Raw genomic sequence first — 7,184 nt, 5'->3', positions numbered from 1 at the left:
TATCTATCTATCTATCTATCTATCTATCTATCTATCTATCCATCATCTATATATCATCTATCATCTATCTATCTATCTATCATCTATCTATCTATCTATCAATCTATCCATCTATTTATCTATTCATCCATCTCTCTCTCTCTCTCTCTCTCTCTCTCTCTGTCTTAAAACTACTGCCAAGCTGATTATATAGCATGATTGATTGATTATCTTCATGATTGCTGCCCTAGTAAGCTCGGGTTTCCAGCGCAAGAATTCCCACTGCCATGCACTGATGCTGAGAGGATCTATGTACTCCAGGGTACTGCCGGAACGTACCCTGTGTAAGGTCCGGTATACCGGAACGTACTCTGGTACTATCTAATATGCAGGACCGTACCTCTCCTACTCCACTAACGAGTCTAGGAAGTCGCCTACGCCTACACCCTAACCCTAACCCTAACCCTAACCCTAACCATATCAGATAGTTACCAGGGTACGTTCCGGTATACCGGACCGTACTCTGGGTACGTTCCGGCAGTACCCTGGGGGACATAGACCCCATGAGCTGCACTGATGTCTAAACAATGACATGAGCCCTCGCTGTGCGTAGAAAAATTCTATACGGCAATATTCGTGTTCTATAATTTTATGTTCTTAACGCAGGCATAATCATGTAACATCAAACAACGCATCTGAGTATTATTTTGTGATTATGATATATTAATTCCGTTTGACACTCGTTACATCAAAGAAGACGTAAAAATTTACGTCTAATTACCAGGAAAACGTTCTGCATAACCTTCTAATCATACACTATTTACAGTACCGCACATAGATGCAATGGATGTTGCTTGCGTATACGTCAAACGACTCGATACTAGTCTATAGGCGGCGATAACAGCCGATGAGAGAGCGAGAGAGGAGAGAAGGGAGGAGTAGGAAGAGAGAGATAGAGAGACAGAGAGAATGTAGACACATGTACACGATATTAGCCAGCAAGGAACTGTGAGTTAACATGTGAGGACGTGGTCAGAGAGACGACACCACCACACATGTACATGTTACATGTTAGTATTGTTACGCATGTTACATGTACATGTCATGTACGTGTAGACAGATGTACATGTACATGTAGAGTGTAGACACATGTACATGTACATGTAGACACATGTACATGATATTAGCCAGCAAGGAACTGTGAGTTAACATGTGAGGACGTGGTCAGAGAGACGACACCACCACCCATGTACATGTACGACTGTACGTGTAGAGTTTAGACACATGTACATGATATTACCCACCGAGGAACTGAGTTTACGTGTGAAGACACAGCCACATGGATGACATCACCACCCATGTACATTATAATACATGTAGGTGGGTGTACTTGTACACGACATCACCTGCCTAGGAACTGTGATGTAAGTTAAGGTGTGAAGACGTGGTCACAGAGACAACATCACCGCCCAGGTTTGCTTCCGCAACAAGCAGTTCACCACATGCACTCATGACATTGCCCAATAAGGAACTGTGAGTCATGTAACATCTTTGTTGCTGACACACACACAGCCGACGACCTCCATGGGAGTTACGCTTCGTAGCAGTAGCACGCATCTGTATTCACGTAGCATCCGTCACACACACACACGCACGGAGAATGAAGTGTCTATAGAACATTGACGAAGGCGGCCCTGAACTGCTGAAGCTTACCTGACAGAAATGCCTGCGGTCAGTGGTCATCAGCATTGTAAAAACGCAAGGCGGAGTATCAACCAAGCCAGAAGATGGCTGGAAATAGATTCCAAATTGTTATTTTGGTTTCCGTTGACGAATAAGTTTTGTTCTGGTGAACAGCTATATCGTACTATGAATGTGGCTAATGTTTGATTTTGTATTTCTTAACTTTTGATTGACATTCAGCTGTACAAAGCCAACATGTATATTTCCAAAATAGTTTTGGCCGTGTGCACAGCTATTATCCTGAGCAGTCAGGATTACGAGGTTTCATGAGAGTCTTACGGCTCCGCACACGGTGCGCATTCGGCGCACGCCAACAACGCTGCACACAAGTCACGCATGCGCATTGCTTGGGTTGTGTGCGCAAGTGGCGCACGCGCCTAATTCGCACCGTGTGCGCGGGTCTTTACGTTTGGCTCTGAAGATAGTGACATAGGCATGACTCTTTGCATTCCTGGTGTTGTGTGATACAATGGTAAATTTATCCTTCTTTACTGCGTTCAGAATGGTCTCATAGAAGCCTTGCTGTTCCACACATTTTGCATTTCATGGCCACATGTGCATTCGCTTGATTTAGCTAAATAGTCGTCACATTCACATCACATTTTAGAGATCCTGAAGTCCATGTTGTTTCTCATCGGAATCGTACTGTCTTACGTACTCCGCGCCTTTGTGTGTCTGTCATTCTCTTTCCCTTGTAATTCCTCCTAAATGTAAGTGTGATGTGATAACGAGCTGCTACTAGTGATTATTGCGCATTATTGTGAAAATGCATTCCCTAAAACTAATGGGCAACATTGATGTCACTTATGTCGTAATATCTCTCAAGTGATGAAAAGAAAATTAAAAATTAATTGTTGGTCGGCGGATCTGTGACACGGGTTTCAGATTATGTGTGAACGAGTCATGTTAAGATGGTATCGGAATGTAAAAAAAATACTCGTGTTTCGAAGAACATATAGCTGTTGACTAGAACCAAACTTCTCCTTTAATAGACATGCATAATGTTTACAGTTAACCCTCGATTATCCGAACGAGACGGGCGGGGAGTATTTTGTTCGGATAACTGATTGTTCGGATAACTGATCTGCTCGTATTATCGTTAAATATTCGCGGGACCTTGAGATCTTGTTCGGATAATCCGAAATTCGGATAATTGATGTTCGGATAGCCGAGGTTTGACTGTATATCTAGGCAGAGGAGTCGGAGGTTTTTCACAGATTATTTACAAAATTGCGTAGCACCCCTAACAGTGGCTTCAGTTACTTATGACTTATTATGGTTGACTTTATGGGACCCCGTGTAAACACCTGTGTAACACTAGAGTTTGTTGTGCTTATCGTAAAATCTAATTTTTATAGATTGACGTGAAGTGATTATTGCTTCAAATTGTTGCCTTTTTTGAGCAAGTCCTGCTGACAGTTTCCATGGCATGTCGAACTGTTTTAGCTTGTTCACGCTGAATCAATTGCCCACACAATCTTATGCTGAGTTTTAAATTCTGACTGCTTGGTAGTAAACCGTTTAATTAATAACTCGGTATATATACACTGTGATATGTAGGCTATTTAATGTGAAAATTAGTCCATGGTCCCAAATGTCTAGCAGTTATGATTCTTGTGAACATGTAGTGTATAGAAGTTGTGTTGTTGATGTGACTCGTCTGTTTTGCCGTGTATGAATTCACACACGTCTTCTGGTTATGATGCAGGCGATGAATATTGGCCTGCGATGTATCCAAATTTCAAAAAGCTCCACTTCGCTGCTCATCTTAGGGTTATTGAGAATATTCAGGAATTTTTACCTCCGCCAGGAGCGTGGCGGGGGTTATGTTTTCACCGGCGAGTTTTTGAGTGTTGGTTTGTGTGTTACCATGCACGTTTCAGTTCACTTCCGCTAGGTGCGCTGGCTGTAGACTTACAAACACGCAACCACAAGCTAAGGGGCAACCACAGTCCTCCCCCACCTGCACGCTCGCACTAATCCGGATCCAATTAATTTATTAATTTTTCCACTTAATTAATTAATTAATAAAAAATTCCACATTGAGAGAATTCAGCTGCCTTGGCGGAGGTCTGTGCTCTCCGAGTGCTCTAGTTAATAATGCAATCATGTCTGCAGTAAGTATATCTGATACAATGAGGCTGTGCAAATTCAATGATAAATTGTTAATTGTGGTAATACGTATGGTGCAAGAGTCTGTGAAGTATAACTAATGAATGTGTATGTCTGTCTGTATTCTTGTGTATGGTTTACCAGCTGTAAATACAGGTACATATAATTTGCAAGGATTCCGTACAAATTGAAGCTGTATTTTTTTAAGTGTTAGCAGTATTTGCCGGCTGCATAATATATTGTGCATTTTGTTTATTACCCATGCGTGTAAAGTGCGCAAAATCAGGAATCATTAAAAACAAATGTTTTTATTCACTACTGATAAAATGATTTTCTGTTTGTGAAGCTTTTCTGAATTTTAAATTGTTTTGTAAATTATTTCAAGACCCTTGATGGCCTATTGACCAGTGGATTATCTCGGCAAGAAATAATAATATCAACAGTAAAATAAAAATAGTTTATTGTTTACCTAAGTGCACACTTTAGTTCAAACGGTTGTATCATTTGCGTGTTTTCTTCACATTTATCTCTTCTTTGTTACATATTTTGAACACATTTTGTGATTTTAAGTGTTTATATTCTTTACGTGTAAATAAACTACGTACAAACATTTAATGCGTCTGTCGTTTCTGGTCTCGAATTCAATGATTTACTTTGTTCTATGTTCAATCGTGTTTGTGTTGACGGCAGATTTTACGGATGGCAGATTGTTTCATATATATTAAGCCGATCTAAACAAGAATTAACACGCAAAGTTGATTAATCATGGGCATGGATATGAACTATAACTGTACAGCACAGTATGCGTTCTCTACCACGGCGCAGTAAGGGAGTGTAGTTAAAACTTCCTAACTAATCGAGTCTGTGGAAGGGTCATGGAAATTCATAACGACAAACGACAAATCATAACTAACTAAACGGGTTATATTCAAACCGTTATAATATATAACTATTAAATATGACTATTATATAACTATAACAATATAACTATAATATAACCAAGCGCGTAGCCAGGGGGTACTGGGGGCCCTAGGACTAAAATTTATAAAATTTATAAAAATTTAAAAAAATATAATAATTTAAAAAAATATAATAATTATAAAAAACACAACTCTGTGTTTTTCTGAGTTTTATATATAAAATTCCAAATAATATATTATATAATATACACTCTGGTGTCACTTCACAAAAGATTTACACCGGTTCTCGGCGATGCATTGCATGCACACCTTGAAGGTGCCGTGTTCGGTGCCTAGACCGCTTGATGATTCGTCTCGGAGCTCTTTCGTGGTGATTGATGGATAGCCTATTATCTGTGGAGGCATGGTTCACTTGCTGCTACCGCATTACATGAAAAATTGCATTCGCGGCACAAATTCAATGCGAATAAAACTGCGTTCGTATAAAAAAAATCGTGCACGCACTGAAGTTTACATGATTTCTGCGCATATATAATCTCTCTCTCTCTCTCTCTCTCTCTCTCTCTCTCTCTCTCTCTCTTTCACACACACACGCACATTCTTCATCTCGCACATTCCTCCTCTATGGGAACACTAACGTCGGCTTTTCACGCGCGTGGGTTTCTCACAGCGCGGAGACGAGAGAGAGGGTGTCCGTTTTTTGTCCCCACTTTTCGACTTTTTTATCGACCGATGAATCACGTAATGCGTTGAAAGCAGCAGGAATCCGCGGCACTTCGATTGCAGTTGCGTCACGAAGGAAGGCGGCGCCGCCCGCCCAGCCATTGTCTGCTCGGTGAGGTTCACTCACTCATTCACTCACTTCCCCCGTAGACAGCTCTAGATACCGTAACACCACAACGAAACCTCTACTACTGGTCGACTTATACAGTCAAGCCTGTGTTAGCGACCACCTCCATAGAACGGACACCTGCATATAAAGGACACTTCGGGGGCGTTTCCATTGAGTCGCAATTATGCAGGAAATCGACCTCTATTAAACTGGCACCCGTTTATAAAGGACACGTTGGGCGTTTCCTTTGAGTGACCGTTGTATGCAGGATTGGCTGCACCTTCAGTCTGCTCACTGATAGTACTTTCGGACTGTGGCCAGGTGGCCGCGTAGCGAAGAGAGTGAATCTCTACTCCCTAGAGCCGGTCTAGCATATGTTTCACAAATATAAAAATTTAAAAAAATATAATAATATAAAAAAGGCGTAGCTGGCCTAATCCTGGCTTCAGGCTAGCAGGCTGTGTATATTGACGTTAGTCACACAGCATGGTCGGGTTAGGTGTCGTTGTAGATCTGCAGAAGAAATAGTATTGTCAACAAACCAGCGTCTAAATTGATTTTAAAGCACTATTTTTACATTTATCTCAACAAAATAATTTAGACTCGAGGACCCCCCCCCCCAATCCAAATTCCTGGCTACGCCCTTGAATATAACATATAACTATTAATTAAATCGGGTTGTATTTCGTCTCCATCCAAATGGGAGCGATTATACATGTCGTGAAGAGTATATATAAACTTAGTTTGTGTATGTAAGTAAACAGGGCTAAACAAGCAGATACATGCACACACGTACATGCACACGACGTTACGCACACACAGGCATTCAACACCCCGAGTAACCGATTGTAACCGATCATCGGTTACTTGGGTCCAACCGATGATCGATTACGAAATTACAACCGATTGACAACACTACTATAAACGTAAAACATCATAAATGTATTTGTCATTATTAACCCCTGCTAATATAGTGGCTTCGGTAAACAACGTATAGGGGCCTACATGAAGACCTGTAAGTGTGAACCTGTGTAACGGGGTGACTGAACATCGCTATACCATTACTACCGCACTCAATTTTGATGAAATTATATACCTTGCAATGACATAACCTATCATTTCCTCGCTATCTATCGCTGGCTCACCCTCGCTCTCTCATTCTCCCTCTATCATTCCCCTCTCTCGTCGCTCCTCGCGTCTTGCTCTCTCTCTTCTCTCTCAGCTCTATCCTTCTTCTCTTCTCCTCTCTCGCTCTCTCTCTCTCTCTCTCTCTCTGCTCTCTCTTCTCCTCTCTTTCTCTCCTCTCTCTCTCTCTCTCCGCTCTATGCTCTCTCTCTCCTCGTCATCTCTTCGTTCTCTCATCTCTCTCGTCTCTCTCTCAGCCTCTCCTCTCCTCTGTCCTCTCTCTCTCCTGCCTCTCATCCGTCTCTCCTATCTCATCTCACTCTCTCCCCTCGCTTCGCTCTCTCATTCGTCTCTCCTCTCTTTCTCCTCTCTCTCTCTCTCTCTCTCTCTCCATCTCTCTCCTCTTCTCCTCTCTCTCTCTCTCCCTCTCCTCTCTCTCTCTCTGTCCTCTCATCTCCTCTCTCCTCCCGTCT

General features: G+C 41.8%; 1 long non-coding RNA gene across 1 annotated transcript; it reads left to right on the top strand.

Annotated features, from left to right (window-relative positions):
• The first annotated feature begins 961 nt into the window (after positions 1–961).
• Positions 962–4,444, top strand: LOC106807819. Its single transcript, XR_001393713.1, has 2 exons — positions 962–1,107; positions 1,147–4,444. It is a non-coding gene; the product is annotated as an uncharacterized LOC106807819 (long non-coding RNA).
• The last annotated feature ends 2,740 nt before the right edge of the window (positions 4,445–7,184 follow it).

The sequence above is a fragment of the Priapulus caudatus genome, unplaced genomic scaffold, assembly GCF_000485595.1.
Source record: "Priapulus caudatus unplaced genomic scaffold, Priapulus_caudatus-5.0.1 Scaffold235, whole genome shotgun sequence".
In the NCBI taxonomy this organism is placed as follows: Eukaryota; Metazoa; Priapulida; class Priapulimorpha; order Priapulimorphida; family Priapulidae; genus Priapulus; species Priapulus caudatus.
This window is presented reverse-complemented; position numbering and strand designations above follow the sequence as displayed.